Source organism: Tursiops truncatus, chromosome 15, assembly GCF_011762595.2.
Source record: "Tursiops truncatus isolate mTurTru1 chromosome 15, mTurTru1.mat.Y, whole genome shotgun sequence".
In the NCBI taxonomy this organism is placed as follows: domain Eukaryota; kingdom Metazoa; phylum Chordata; class Mammalia; order Artiodactyla; family Delphinidae; genus Tursiops; species Tursiops truncatus.
The window spans coordinates 27006353-27023061 of NC_047048.1; the positions used below are offsets into that span (position 1 = coordinate 27006353).

The 16709-nt window shown below is 40.6% G+C and overlaps 1 non-coding gene across 1 annotated transcript; it reads left to right on the plus strand.

Annotated features, from left to right (window-relative positions):
* The first annotated feature begins 5083 nt into the window (after nt 1-5083).
* Nucleotides 5084-5156, plus strand: TRNAG-CCC (transfer RNA glycine (anticodon CCC)). The gene has a single exon. It is a non-coding gene; the product is annotated as a tRNA-Gly (tRNA).
* Nucleotides 5157-16709: the final 11553 nt, after the last annotated feature.

The window sequence follows — 16709 nt, forward strand, 5'->3', positions numbered from 1 at the left end:
TATCTCCAGGGGATGCCTGGACGTGGATCATTGAATCTCCTTTTTGACCTAAACCAGTTTGAGTTCTATCCCTAAGTAATATAGGATCTGAGACATATTTCCAACCCTTCAGCCTTTGTAGAATCAAAGTGGGCCATGTGTCAGGTGCCTCCAATTTCTGTGATGGGCATTTTTTTTAATATAGAAAAAAATGAGAAAAATGAGGTCCAGAGAAGTTAACTGATTTTCCTAAGGTCACAAGGCAACCTTGTGGCAGAGTTGAGATTTGGATGTAGGTTAGTCTGATTCCAAACAAAAAGCTCTTAATTATCATGATGCGGGCCCCGTGTAACTTGCATTCAGAAAGGGTACTCTTAACTGGCAGTCACCAGAGTTTTATGTAGAAATTGTGCATGTGTGTGTGTATTAGTTAATAATCACAAAATTTCTATGAACTGGATACGTTTTTGCTCACTTTACAAATGAGGAAACTGAGGCTCAGAGAGTTAATTTGGGCAAGGACACATGCCATTAAGAGGCAAATCTTGGATTAAAACCTAAATCGTTCTAGTTCCAAAGGTCCGTTCATGCTCTGTCCAGAAAATCATTTTCCCAAACTTATTCAGTGGTGGCTACAGGGGCTCTGTTTATATCTCCAAGAACACGTTCATCATGGTGCACAGTGGCAGCCCATCTTGCTGCTGTTCTATAACCCTTCACCCTGAGCACATTCCAAACTGCAAGGGAAAAAAAGATACCAAGCTCTTTGGGTCAAAGTGGCATTTTAAAAAATGCTCTTTCTACCTCTAACTTCAGCAGTCATGGAGATATCATTGTGTAGTTTACTTTTAATCTGAGTTTTTAAATAGCACACATGCTAAAACTCAAACAATACAAAAGTATTTACAATGAAACCTGGGTCTTTCTCCCGCCTACCATCCTAGCCCCAGCTGTACAGAGGCAGCCAGTGATTCATATGGTTATTCTAAACATGATCTGTGCGCACACAAACACCCATAGCTCTTAACTTACACGCATCTAGAGCCGCGGTTCCTAACCAGGGATGCTTTTGCAGCCCTCTACCCCGGGGACATCTGGCCATGTCTGGAGACATATTTTATCATCATGGCTTGAGAGTGGTAGGGATTGCCGCTGGCATCTGCTCAGTAGATGCTGCAAAACATCCTACGATGCACAGCAAAGTCCCCACTACAAAGACTTATCTGACCCAAGTCGTCAATAGTGCTGAAGTTGAAGATCCCTCATTTAAAAGAATCATCTTCTAACTTGCTTTTAACACTTAGCAAGATGTGTTGACTCTCTTTCCATGCCAGCGTACACCGATATTTTTCAGTGCTTTAAACAGCCTCATGGTATTCTGTTTTATAGATAGGCCTTAATTCATTTAATTAGTCTGCTCCTGATAAACATTTAGGTTAGTTACAGTATAAGGCAGGTACAGTACAACACCATGCAGCAAGGGGAAAGCTGGTCTAAACATGTCTTTGCACACAGATTCATGTATCTGTAAAATCTGTTCGCAGAGGATCAATCACTGAGCCAAAGGGAAAGCATTTTTTTCTTTGACAGGTGTTTCCAAACTGCTCTTCAGAGAAGCTGCACTGGACAACACACCCACATCAAATGAATGAGAATGCCTATTTCCTCACACTCACTGGGTTTTACCAAACATTTTAACTTTTGTCAATTTGATAGATAAATAACTGGATCTCACTGCTATTCAAAAATAGCATTTCATTACTCATGAGCATGACTGAACATCTTGCATGTATCTAAATTCTGAAGTTCCTAGAAATGGTCCCTTGTTGCTACAGGACCAGGAAATGTGCCCTTTCAGAAGGAGATTTTACTTCAACACCTCTTTGCCCTGTTCCTAGATCCTGACTGATTCCCTGGCAGCGGCCTCAGAAAGTGTGAAGATGATGTCAACACACCCATGACTACATGCTTCTCAGAAGCCTGCATAATTAGAACCAGATGGGAAATCCCAAGTCACTTCCTAATGTATCTGAAGCCATTTCTAGTCCTTATCTTTATGACCAGAGGTGGTTTTTTCCTTTTTTTCTAGAGATTCCAAGAGAGATGAAAGTTGCAGAAAATCAAGAGCAGGACTGTGCCTGTGAATAAGCAGATTCATTCATTTAGGCTGATTAAAAACTAAATGTCTGTTTCCCAGAGTAGAGCTGAGAGAACATTCCTTATTCTGTAAATGATGAAATCTTTATATCAAGAAGGCAGATATCCAAAGGGAAAATAAAACAGAAGAAACTTAAATGCCACCTCCATCCTTTCAGGAGGCAGGAGAGAGGGAAGGGTTATAGCATCCCACCACCCAGCGAGGGCACAACGCTCACCAGTGATGGAGAACAGGGTGAGCCCCCATGAGCCGGATCGTGCCTTGAATGGTTAAGGAATAAAGAGCTCTTCTACCAGTATGGATGGCGATAGCCAAGGGCAGCGTATATGTACTACTGCTCAGGCTGCCCAGGGACAGAAAGCTATGGGCTGACCTTTTTCTGGGGCAATCTGAGTATTGAAAGCAACCAGGTACTCAGGAAATATGCTGCCCGGATGCTGGTAATCCATCATTTTTTTTTGTACTGTGTTGCCAAATAGCAGTCATTCATTTATATTCCAAACATCACATTTATCCTTAATTGTAATGCCTTATAAACTTGCAGGGAGGAGAGGGCAAAGAGAATGGTCCCAATATACCCTTCTGTTATGACTAGACCCCATATTAGTATGCCATCAGTCTATCTGAAAAATTGCCTGTGGTATTTAATATAACTGCTCAAAATATTCCCTTCCCCTCCTTAAGAGAGGAATATACATTTTCCCCACTGATATCAGGCTTGGCCATATGACTTATTTGGCAAATGGAGTGTGAACCAGAGTGACATGAACCAATCATGAGCAGAGTCGTCGTGTAGTAGTCCTCTTCTCTCTTTTATCTGCGACACTAGCAGTGATGTCCCAGATAGACTTCTTCTATCAGCCTAGATACTTGTGTTGGTTGCTGTAACTTTTGAAATGAGGAAATGTGCGTCCTTCAAACTTGCTCTTTTTCAAGATTGTTTTGGCAATTTAGGATCCCTTGCATTTCTATACGACTTTTAGGATCAACTTGTCAACTGCTGCAAAAATGGGAGAAGAATTTTAATAGGCATCGTGTTGAATTTGTAAATAGATCAATTTGGGGAGTGTTGCCATCCTAACAACCTGAAGTCTTCTGATCCCTGAATACATTCTATCTTTCCATTATTTTAGGTCTTCTTGAGTTGTCTGCAAGGATGTTTCACAGTTTGTAGTGCACAAGTCTTATACCTCTTGTATTAAATTTCCTGAGTATTTTATTATTTTTAATGCTACTGTTAGTGGCATTGTTTTCTTCGTTTTCTTTTTGGATTGTTCATTGCTGGTGTATAAAAATACAAGTGATTTTTGCATGTTGATATTGTATCCTATATCTTGCTAAAATAATTTGTTCGCTTTAGCAGTCTTTCTTCCTTTGGATATTCTGTATACAAGATTTTGTCATCTGCAAAAACATGCCAAGATGCAAGTTTTACTTCTTTCTTTCCAATATGAATGCCTTTATTTATTTTTCTTGTCTAATTGCCCTAGTTAGAAACTAGGACAATTAATTAAAGTGGCAAAGTTGGACATCCTTGTCTTGTTCCTGATCTTAAGGGGAAAACTTTCATTCCTTCACCATTAAGTATGATGTTAGCTATGAATTTTTCATAGATGTACTTCCTCAAGTTGAGGAAGTTCCTTTCTAGTCCTAGTTTATTGAGTATTTTTATCAGGAAAGAGGATTAGATCTTCTCAAATGCCTTTTCTGCATTTATTAAAATTATCATGTAGGGGCTTCCCTGGTGGCGCAGTGGTTGAGAATCTGCCTGCTAATTCAGGGGACACGGGTTCGAGCCCTGGTCTGGGAAGATCCCACATGCCGCGGAGCAACTAGGTCCGTGAGCCACAACTACTGAGCCTGTGCGTCTGGAGCTTGTGCTCCGCAACAAGAGAGGCCGCAATAATGAGAGGCCTGCACACTACGATGAAGAGTGGCCCCCGCTTGCCACAACTAGAGAAAGCCCTCGCACAGAAACGAAGACCCAACACGGCCAAAAATAAATAAATAAAAAGTACCCTTAATTAAAAAAAAAAAATTATCATGTAATTTTGTCCTTAATTCTATTAGTGTGACATATTACATTGATTGATTTTTTTAATATATTCAACCAGCATTATATTCCTGGAATAAATCCCACTCAGTTGTGGTGTGTAATTTTTTAAATATTTTACTGGATATATTTTTTACATTGTGTTGAAGATTTTTGTGACTATATATACAAAATATATTGGCTTATAGTTTTCTTGTTATGCCTTTGTCTGGTTTCAGTATCAGAGTAAAATTAGCTAATAAAATGAGTTGGAAAGTATTTCCTCCTTTTCTATTTTTAAGAAGATTTTTTGAAAGATTGTTGTTATATCTTCTTTAAACATTTGGTAGAATTTGCCAGTGAAGCCATCTGGGTCTGGAATTTGTTTTGTGTACGTTTTTTTCTTCACTTGATATTCAGATCTTTTTGAGTCAGTGTTGGTAATCTTTGTTTTTCTAAGAACTTGTCCATTTCTTCTAGATTTTCTATTTGTTGGCATACAGTTGTTCATAATATTCTCTTATAGTTTTTTTTATTTCTATCAGATTGGTAGTCATGACCCTATTTTCATTCTCGATTTTATTAATTTGAGTCTTTTCTCTTTTTTTCTTCATCTGTCTAGATAAGGGTTTGTTAATTTTGTTTATATTTTCCAAGAACCAAAATTTCAGTTTATTAATAATTTTCTCTATTATTTTTCTTTTCTCTACCATTAATTTCTCTCTAAGCTTTATTGTTGCCTTCCATCTAGTTGCTTTGGGTTTAGTTTGCTCTTCCTTTTCTAGTTTGTTAATGTAGAAGGCTAAGTTATTAACCTGAGATCTTTCTGATTCTCTCACCATGTGTTGTTTTCACTGTTGCTTCTGCTGTTTGTTTAGTGACTTTCCTGTACTAATTATTTAAAATTTGGGACTTCCCTGGTGGTCCAGTGGCTAAGATTCTGCACTCCCAATGCAGGGGGCCCAGGTTCAATCCCTGGTCAGGGAACTAAATCCCGCCTGCTGCAACTAAGAGTCTGAATGCTGCAACAAAGATCCCGCAAGCGGCAATGCAGATCCCACATGCCACAACTAAGACCCGACGCAGCCAAATAAATAAATAAATACAAATAAAAATAAATTAAATTTGTATTCCTTGTTATGTGTGGGCATCGAAGTTTCTGTTTGCTTAGCTTAATGGTCAGTTAACAATTGGACAGAAATTTCCTTAAATTCTTGGAACAAGTCACCCAGCCTTTGCCCAGGGTCTCTGTATGGTAGGGCCACCACTTCAATGCCCTGGAAGGCAGTTTACAACTCTTCCTCAGCCTTCACCTCCTGCTTGTGCAAAGCCTCAAGGTCAGCAGTGAGAACTTAGGGCCCTCTCAATTCTTTCCCGAGCACGTGCAGCCTTGTGCATGTGTGTACTCTTCTAGATTCTCAGGAACGTGTCAGAAATTTTCAAAGCCCTCAACGGACATCTCATTTTTCACCTTTTCCTTTTAAGGTTTTGGTCAGCTTTTTGTTTGCTCAAATGTCTACTGCTGCCTCAGGCAGCTGCTGTGTTAAACAGCTGCCACTGATTGGTTCTGACAAATGCCTAAAGGGAAAAGGACCTTCGCAAAGAGTAGGCTCTGAGTCAGGTCAGGTAAATAGCAGCCTTGTTAGTGGGTGTTTCCAGGCCACTGTCAGACAGGTCAGTAATGATAATTATCTGAGAATAGCGCTTCTGGAGAGCTCCATACTCGTCCTTTCCCTTCAGTGGCCACCAGGCTGCTGGTTTTCACTGTGGTTGCAGGCTTTTGGTTTTCAGGGCTATCATGGAGCTGAGGAGAGGGGTTTGAATGGATCAAGTTAAAATGCCACAAAGCTCTCTGTTCTTATTGATATTTATCTGTTTTCCTTGATTAAATGTTTTTTAGATTGTTGCAAGCCTTTGGTTAATCTCCAGAGTTCTGAAAAAGTTAGTTTTTAACAATTTTTACTGGTGTTGCTTATCTGGAAGTACAGATTTTTTAGAGTTCGTTACAATGCCATTCCCACGGACACTCCTCTGATGGATGTTAAATCTGAGTCTAAATACTTTACTTTTACAATCATTACAAAAATGTCTCTCATTAAAGTTCCACAAGGGCAGTAATTCTGTTTTTCTTGTTGACCATCATATTCCTCTATGTAATACAACACAGTGTAGCGAGCACTTACTACATATTTGATGAGTCAAGGAATGAACGAATGAATGTCCTCCATAGCCAACAAAGAGTTAAATACAATGAAAATCTAAAACTAATAAATTATCTATTTACATTCCCACCAAGAGTGAACTAGCAATTCCACTCCTGGGTATATACCCAAAGAAAATGAAAACACTAATTTGAAAAGATACATACACCCCAATGTTCATTGCAGCACTATTTACAATAGCCAAGACATGGAAGCAACCTAAGTGTCCATCAGTAGATGAATGGATAAGGAAGATGTGGTACATATATACAATGGAATATTACTCAGCCATAAAGAAGAAGAAAAAATTTCCATTTGCAACAACATGGATGGAACTGGAGGGTATTATGCTAAGTGAAGTAAGTCAGACAGAGGTAGACAAATACTGTATGTTTTCCCTTACATGTGGAATAAAAAAAATAAAACAAACAAATATGATAAAACAGAAACAGACTCACAGATATAGAAAGGAAACTAGTGGTTATGAGAAATGGAATACTGCCTGCTATATCAGTAAACAAAGGATGTCACAGTCATCAGCAATTGTAGCCACCCTCAGCTGGTGAGCCGGTGAGCCCTGAGGGACACCAGGAAGGAAAGAATACCTGCCATCTAGCAGCCATCAGACTGCAGCAACTCCCCAGATGAGCCCTGAGGAAACTCAGGATGTGAAAACACAGGATATTGGCCCCAGATAGCTGAGATGCATATCAAAGGAATGATTCCAGTGAGCCCAGATTCTTGCATCTTCCCATACATAGAAAAGCACTAGATTCCTTAACTTGAGATTTCTAGTTTTCTTTAATTAACAGTAATCTTTTGTTCCTACTACCTGCCCTTTGTTGCAAAACTACTATATATCCTAGGATACTATATGTCCTAGCCACCCCCCAACCCCAACCTCCTTGGAGCAGTTTTCTCAGGGTTACTTGAGATGCTGCCTCCCAGGCTTGAAGTCCTAAAAATTTCTGTCCAATAAAACATAACTCTCAACTTTTAGGTAGGGGAGAGGGGAGGGGAGACGGGTGGAAGGAGGGGCAAAATAGGGGTGGCAGAGTAAGAGGTACAAACTACTATGTATAAAATAAATAAGCTACAAGGATATAATGTATAGCACAGGGAATAGAGCCAATATTTTACAATAACTTCAAATGGAGTAGAATCTATAAAAATATTGAATCACTATGTTGTACACCTAAAACTAATATAACATTGTAAATCAACTCTACTTCAATTTTTAAAAATAAAACAGTAAATAGATAACTAAATAAATAAAAGTAAAAATCAATTATCTTACTCAGATTAGGTTGACTAAACTTCATGATTCTCAACCCTGGCTGCACATTAGAATCACCTGGGAAGGGGAATTTCCTGGTGGTCCAGTGGTTAGGACTCGGCACTTTGACTGCCAAGAGGGCCCGGATTCAATCCCTGGTACTTATGGGAACTAAGATCCCATAAGCCACAGGGCGTGGCCAAAAAAAAAAAAGAAAAAGATTTGCCTGGGGAGGTTGTAACTCACTGGGTGCAGGGTAGAGCCCACCGAGTGATTTCACGGTGGGAGCCAAGGTTGAGAATCACTGCTCCCAGCTCTAACTTGATTCGATGGTATAGTTTGTAGGGTCTCAAACTTCAGATTCATCAGCCTCAACTGGAGAGCTTGCTTTAAAAAATCCAGATTCAAAGAATCCACCCCTAAGCACCCCTTGTTTCAGAATCTGTGGAGGTGAGGAGAGTCATCCGGACTTTAGCAAATCCCCCATTGCCCAACCGAGTTGAGAACTAGTGATCTGGCTTTATCCTTTCACTGTACACAGGAGGAAGCTGCAGCGCAAAGACCGCCAAAGCCGCCCAGTGTCTTTTCCAAGTTTGTCTCTCTCGGGTGTTAGTTCCTCTCACCAGACATGGTGCTTAACCATTGTAGACAGAATAAATGTTTGCTGACTGAATCACTGTTGAATGGTTTTCCCATTATTAATTAAGAGAGGCAGTGTATTGTTGTGGTTAAATGAACAGGCTCTGGAGCTAGACTTCCTTGGTTCAAACCCCGACTCTGCCACATACTAGCTCTGTCACTTTCGGTGAGTTAACCTAACACTCTGCCCCTGTTTTCTCAACTGTATCATGGGAATTATAATAGAACCTCCCTGGTAGGGTTGTAAAGAATAAATGGGGTTAATTCATTTAGTGAGTTGACAGAATCAGCAAAGAAAAATATAGGAAATCATACTAAAGAAGCAGTCACTGTTTATCTGAAATCCAAGTTTAACTGGATTTATTGTGTTTTTATTCACTAAATGTGGCAACTGTGTCACTTAGAGTGCCCAGCAAGTGCTAATAAATGTTTTCTATTATTATTTTTTTATTCCTATTATTGAGCCCACTCTATTCCAAGCCATTTCCTCAGGGTAAAGAGCCCTTCAAAAACTTATTAATTTGGCTTCTGATAATGTTAGTGCATAACCATTCAAACAGGGTAGATTGGAGCTTTTCATGCTAAGTAAACACTCCCTCAAAAATAAAATAAATTCATGCTAAAAGTAAGATCATAGTGGGAGCACTTAAAATAGTTAACTGCACAAGATGTTTTCATGAACCTTCAGATGTATGAGAAGCTCTCATTTCCATACAATTAGGATAATGATAAATTATTTTGTGCTTGAAAGAATGTCCACTCAAAAACACCTTCTCAAACCACTTCAGGTTAACAATATCACCTCTGGACAATAAACCCTTATTAATAGAATTTCCTTTCATTTTATTTTCAAGATGGTGTCAGAAAATCAGTATTTGAATTCTGGATCTACTACTGATTCATTGTGTGTCTTTGGGTCAAGGTATTTTTGTGTTTCAGGACCTGTTTCTTCATTTTGAAAATGGAGACGTTATATCACATAGTCTCAGAGATTCCTTTAAGAGCCATTGACTCTACTCTCCATTTCCCTCTGAGGTCTATGTCTGAGCAGAAAAAGCAACCAGCAGGGCAGGCAAAGCAATGTGTATTTGCAAAAACAAGTTACATTGGTTGTTACCAGCCCAGAAGTAGTAAAGACAGACAGAACCCGTGGTTATGGAGCCCTGGAGCACACATTATAGCCCAAGGTTCTCAACCTAGGCTGCACACTGAAATAAGCTGAGGAACTTTACATTAAATGCCCACGTCAGGTCTCCACTCCCAGAGATGCTGATCCAATTGGTCTGGAGAGGAGGCAGGCGCGCTTAAGCTGCCCCGGTATTGCTGATACGGAGCCGGGGCCGACTGGCTTAACTGGTCCCTATGAGCCCGGTTTTTATACTTCTCTCGTATCCCTCTCAAATTCACCCCAAATCCTCCAAGATGGGGCTCACAGGTGATCACAGGTCACATTGCTCCAGATAACCTGATTTTCATTTGCACATGGCTCTGCTAATTATGACGCAATTAGCATACGCAATTAGCATGAGGAGAAAAGCTCACGCAGGATCGACCCGGAAGTGGCAGCAGCACGACTTAGTCTTGGCTGCACCCTCTGCTTCTCTTGTCTAAACACCCTGTTCATCTCATTTCAGCTCATCTCACTCTTGGGGTCCCCAGAAAGTAGTCTAGTGTAGCCTCCCCATACTGTGACTTACAAATCTCACTGTCCAGGATACAGTCTCCTCAACCCACCAGTTTAGCACATTTCTTTTCCTTGATGACCATGAACTATTCTGAACATACGCAAGAGGATAGATTCATTTAATTAGCTAGCAAGCAGCCACTCCCATCTCCCAGAGGGAACCAATGTTAATGCTTTGTTCAGACTTCCTTTGTGGTCTTTTCTAATCTTGTGCCCTTAATTTTCTCCCAGGGGTTACCATCACTCTCAAATTAGTGAGCACCCCTCTTATTCATGATGCCTTTTCTATGTGCAAATGTTAATAAACAACATACGATATTGTTTTGTATGTTTTTAAAACTATACATGAATGGAATCACACTGAATACATTATTCTGCAGCTTACTTTTTTCATGTGGCATTTTGAGATTTATCTAAATTCAGTTTATTCATTTTAACAGCTCTGTAATGTTCCATTATGTAAATATCTAACACTTTATTCATTCTAGTGCATTTTCTTTCTACCAACATAACATTTAGAATCTTTCTGAACACACATATTCACACATAAGCAATCTTACTAGCTAAAGAGTCTCTTCTCTACCAGGAAAATGTTGGATTATACAGCCAAATGTATGCATATTCATTTCTACGTTATGCACTTAGCCCACTGTCAATCATATGTTAAATATCCATAAAGCTTAATTTCCCGCTTAATTTTAACTAAAAAAAACCTCTATTAGAGGTTCTAATATTTTCTTCCCATATCCCAATGGGACTTTTTGCACACATCTTGCTTTGGAAGCCATTGCTCTCACAAATGCATTTTATAACTTAACTGAATGTTCTTCTATCCTCTAAGATAACAGAATTCATTTTTGATCAGTACAACCCACCATTTCCCACCAGCTGCATATGTCTTTTAAAAGGTGGGGGGAGAGGGATAAATTAGGAGTTTGGGATTAAAATATACACACTACTGTATATAAAATAGATAACCAACAAGTACCTACTGTATAGAACAGTGAACTATACTCAATGTCTTGTAATAACTTATAATGGAAGAGAATGTAAAAAAGTATATATATATAGAAACATATATATATGTATAACTGAATCACTTTACTGTACACCTGAAACTAACACAACGTTGTAAATTAACTATACTTCAATAAATTTTTTTCTAAAAAGTCTTCTCTCCGTGTTAAAACAAGCCCACACTGAATTACACACATTCTCTCTCCTTGTCTGTACCGCCTCTCCCTCTCCCATCCACCTTTAAAACCTTCAAATCCAAACAGGTTCTGAGCTCCCAGTAGTCTTTCTCCTGATAGTAATAAAGTCATGTTCCTTCCAATTAGCATGTCTCTGTATATAGAGTTGATACTGATTTAGTGTGAGTTTGGTCTGTTGCAACTCCTTGGATAGCAATTACAAGAAAGAGCCTATGGGGGGCTTCCCTGGTGGCGCAGTGGTTGGGAGTCCGCCTGCCGATGCAGGGGACACGGGTTCGTAGCCCGGTCTGGGAAGATCCCACGTGCCGTGTAGCGGCTGGGCCCGTGAGCCATGGCCGCTGAGCCTGCGCGTCCGGAGCCTGTGCTCCGCAGCGGGAGAGGCCACAACAGTGAGAGGCCCGCATACCGTAAAAAAAAAAAAAAGAAAAAGAAAAAGCCTACGTATGCTACCAAAATTCCTTGAAGTTCCCCTCTTCCCACCTCACTGTATCAGAAACTACCTCTGGCTCCCCTGGGGCTAGAAAAGTGGTTGCAAAATCGTCCTCATGATTACACCTACTAGTGCCCACTGCTCAGAGACGGCTGATTAGAGATGCCTTTGAAGTTGATTTCAGTCCAATTTTAAGGACTTGTTGATTAACTTGGTTGATTAATCACTTGAAGCACAGTAGGGAATTGCCAGTCTGTGAGTATTTTGGAGAAGGTTCTTCTGAATTATAGATGATTACAGCCATTGACAATATGGATTTGAATTGTAACTAGGAGGTTAATGGCCTGGAAGACTGTGGGATACCCAGGGATAAGTAAGAGCTCGTTAGCAGATCTGTTTTCTCGGCCCAGATTTTAGATTTTAGGGAAGGAGACCAAAAGCAGCTCAGTTGTGTGTGTGTGTGTGTGTGTGCGTATGTGTGTCTGTCTGTCTGTGTGTCTCTGTATGTGCCACCTATTTTGGGAGGGATCTTCGTTTTCTCAGCCCGTTCTGCTAGCTGTTCATCTCGTTTTAGGATTGGGGACAGCATTTCCGTTCCAAACAATGAAAAATGCTATAGAAGATGAATCAAGAGACTGAAGGTTCAATTCCTGGTTTCACACTCAAGAATGGTGCAGATTTGAGCATGTGGCTTGACGTCTCTGCATCTTGGCCTCCTGTTTCTGAAAAATGGGGACAATGATAATACTTTCCTCTTACTGCTGTGAGGATTAAATAGGAGAATGTCTGTAAAGTGCCTGGCACAGCATAAGAGCTTAATAAATGGTACCCATGGGTGACATCTTCCCTTCTTCTGCTTTATGTATCCAGTTTGCCTGCATTCAGATCCCAGCATGACTGGGTACCACAGAGTAAACTCTACGTGGTGCCTGGCAATAAGCACTCCACACACGGTAGTTGCAAAAAGTTTCATCTCTGAATGGTTGTTGGTGCTTATTGTTGGACATTTATCTAGAAGTTCACCCTGGTAGTTGGTTTAATTTTTTGAGTTTAAACTTTGTTGATTGGAACTCCTTGTTGTACTTGTTTGACAGATGATTTTTGAGGTTATTAAGACCTTTGAGAGAGGAGAGAATTGTTGACACACATTAACTCAGATTTTTACAACCTAGATCCTTGATACTCATAGTATAGTCTGGGGACCAGCAATACCAGCATCACCTGGGAGCTTGTTACAAATGCAGAATCTCAGTACCCCCAGATCTACAGGATCAGAATCTGTATTTTAACAGGATCCGCAGGTGATTTGTATGCACAATAAAGTTTGAAATGTCTTTACCTAAATATTTATACTACATGTGAAAACACACTTCCACTCTCCTTAGATAGATGGAGCCTCTATTTGCACAGGCTGACTCTGGCTAATGACAGCACTATAGGAAAGTGAGTGGACAAGACTCAATGTTACAGTAAAGCACTACCTTTTGAGTTATTGGCAAGATCTCTTCTAATAACATGAGCCAAGTAAACAAGATACTGGCTCTTTTGGCACTAAGTGAACGGACGGCAGTTTCGTACAAATATTTTTCACATGGTCCTTAATGATTCATATTTTCGTGGACCCACCGTGAGACAAAATTACCGATATTACACCATGTGATGATAACGGGGCTCTGTGCATTTCAATTCAAGGCAATCTAGAAGACTTCAGTGGAGCTTTAATGTTCTGTGAGATAAACCTTTCCTTGGGGGAAATTTCTTGAGTTATGGAGTCATTCTACTGTTGTCCTCAATTTTTTCAAAGGTTCAGATCCATGGAGTCCCACAGAGAGATACAAAACCGGGAGTCATTCCTGACTCATCGCCATCATCACCACCACCATCATCCTTTATTTGCAACATAATTACGAAGCCCCAAGGTCCTTGTATATTATCCCCTCTGCCCTCTTCATTGTTCCATACCCCAAATAGCTCATTTCCTCACTCTGACTGCCCACATGAGGATTGAATTCTCAACCCTGACATTGTCAGCAATGTGCTTAAATGAGCATGATGCTCGACCAAAGAAATTAACCAGATACATAAGCTTTTATTATAACTGTCACTTGCATTATTCAAAAAGTGATTAATGTCCATGGAAGGAACCCATTCAAAGAGGGCCATTCTTTAGACATCGGGAATCAAGTCTCTTTCAGAGATTGATCAGAGAACAAGTGCAATATAAAACAGTCTTTCAGGAGCCCCTTATTAAATTGTCTGTTTAATAAAAATATTCCCTGGTGTTCATTGTAATTGGGTACTGTCTGTTTAATATTGTCTATATGGTATATTGTCTGTTGAATAAAAATACTGAATGGTGTTAATTATATCTGGATGAAGAGAATCACCTTGCATATTCATTGAAAGGCATAAATCACTCAAATTCTGCAAGCTGAGTGAATGCTGAATGGGGAAATATCTCTCGTTGCTTGTTCTAAATTTGTTTCTCTTTATTTTCTCAAGGTGTCTCTTGTCTTTGTGTGATTCAATGTCTTTGGCAAAGAGACAATTGCTTTTCCCTGTTCCCTGGAGCATGTGAACACCAGAGACTAGCCTTATTCCTCCCTCCCTAGATTCAGGTCTGTTTCATACTTTTATTAAGGACCTAGTGGACACAGGTCTTTTTATGGAAAGTCTAAGCTAGTTCTAAAAGACAGAGTAAATCTGTCAGCGTGGTGCTAAGCCACTGGCAGTAAAGACAAGGGACCCATCTAAAGATGTTAGAGGTTCTCCAACTGGACAGATCATTAAAGATACGTGTGTTTTTGTTTCGTTTTGTTTTTTATTATAGATTTTTAGCACCACATCTTAGATCAGGGCTCTTCACACTTGAGCATGCATCAGAAATCACATGGAATGTTTGTTAAAATACAGAGTGTTGGGCCCCACCCCCTGAGTGTCTAATCCAAAAGGTAAGAGGTGAGGAGAGGGGGAGGGGGGCTGGGAAAGTGCATTTCTAACAAGTTCCCTGGAGATGCTGCCATGGCTGCTCTGCCCTAGAAGTCCTGCCTCAGAATATTCTGACGAGATTGCACGTGCCTATCACACATGCTGTGGAACAGTGCACCCAAAGTTTAAGGCCATCAATGCAATGCACGCTTATTCTGAAGCCAGCACTGTGAGAGATTCAGCATAGAGGCTGCAGGAATGGCTGGGCCCTGCTGGCCTCTGGATCTTTATCCCGTATTACCCCCCAGCCCTGTTTTATGTCCCAACAGTCCTCCAAATTCAAAGGTGTTCAGTACCTTCACATCTTTGCACATGCTTTTTTGTCTGATCAGAATACTCTTCCCCACTTCTCTGTTTCATCCTTCAAAGCTCAGTTCAGATGCCATATTCCTCAGTACCACCCTCCCTTAAGGAGACTTAGTTCTTCTTCAAGGAAAATCTTTCCCTCAAGGAAATTACAATCTGGAAGGAGAGTCAGGAAATGAAAAATTCTGAATTGTGAAACTGCCTCTGTATTTTGCTTTACACATATTTCAATGTTGGGCTTATTATTCAACATTGAAATAGTTGTTTTCTGCGGCTGTTTCTCCCCTTAGACTATGGCCTCTTGGAGAGCCAAATCCACACCTTTTCATCTCTCTGTACTTAGTTAATACAGAGAGTTGGTCACATGGTTGAGTATTTTCTAAATGTTTTCTGAGTTCCACACAACACAGCTCTTCTTCCCAAAGGGATAACAATCTTATACCAACACTAGTGCAGCAGATGTGGAAACCTTAATTATATTATTAGTTGGCCTCAGAATTCTTTTTATATGTGCTTAACTGTTTTGGTTCAGAAAAATCCCTTGAGAAGCCGCTTGAAGCTTGAATAAAAGCTTGGAGTGCCTGGACTTTGGTGGGGAAAAATCAAGGCGATGAAAGAAAAGGCTACGTGGCTCTGTGTGAGAAGATGAAAGGAAGATGGCTTTGCTCCTGGGGTGGGGAAAGAAGGAATATAGAAGAAACGGAAATGGAATAGGGAAAGTAATGAGTGCAAAAGATTGAGAAAGAGAGCCACCTGTGGCCGGTGAGATGCGCTGAGGCTAAGGCTCAAGATGGGATGAAGCAGCTGATGAAAATTCTCTAGTCCCAGGGGGACCAAAGCATTTCGGTAACAGCTGAAGCTTTTTGTATTACTTTGATTGGGAAGCTCTTCTGTGTGTGCCCTGTGCACACCATAATTTTCAGTAAAATCCAACTCACAAATGCCTTCTACAAGTGCTTTTTGTTAATATTTGTTTTTGGCAAATAAATGAAGAGTCTGGGTTGTGTGTCTGGGTCAGCACACTGAGGACTGGAACCAGGATTCCTGGGACAACGGCAAGATTATCTGGGAGATGAAGTGATACAGGTGAATTAGAACACCAGTCAAGAAATACTCACTGAGAATGACTGGGTGCTGGTCATTATAGAACTGGGGATACTGCAGTGAACAAAGTGGAAAAGTCCTTGATCCCACGGAGTGTACATGCTTGTGGAAGAGACGTTTAATATAACCAGGGTGCTGAGTGCTAAGCAGGAAAATTAAGTGGGGCAAGATGATGGTGTCATGATGGTACAGAGTGATTGGGGAATGCCTCTTTGAGGAGGAGATGATGGACTAGAGACCTGAATGAAATAAGAGCCATAGGCTATCTGGGGTAAGAGACCTCTGGGCAGAGGGAACAAGTGAACAAGTCCTGACATGGAGAATGATTGGTCCAGCTGAGAACAGCAAGGATGCCAGAACATCTGGAGCAGAGTGAGTGCAAGGACGAAAGGAGAGGAGGTCGGCCAGACAGCAGGGAGAAGATCGCTCGGGGTGTTGAAAGGCAAGGAATCTGGATTTTACCCTGAGTGGAGTCGGGTGTGGAATGCAGAACCACTGAAGGGTTTAGAGCAGAGAAGTGACATGATCCGATTTGAGTTTTAAAGGCTGTGTCTGGCTGCTGTGTGGAGAATATAAGTGGCAAGAGTGGGAAGAAGGAGGCCAAATGACCTTACAAATTAAAGGAAACCCTGAGGAAGGCTCTGAACTTCCCCTGGCCAGGGAATTGAGGTTCCTTTCCATCTCTGGTAGATTGCATG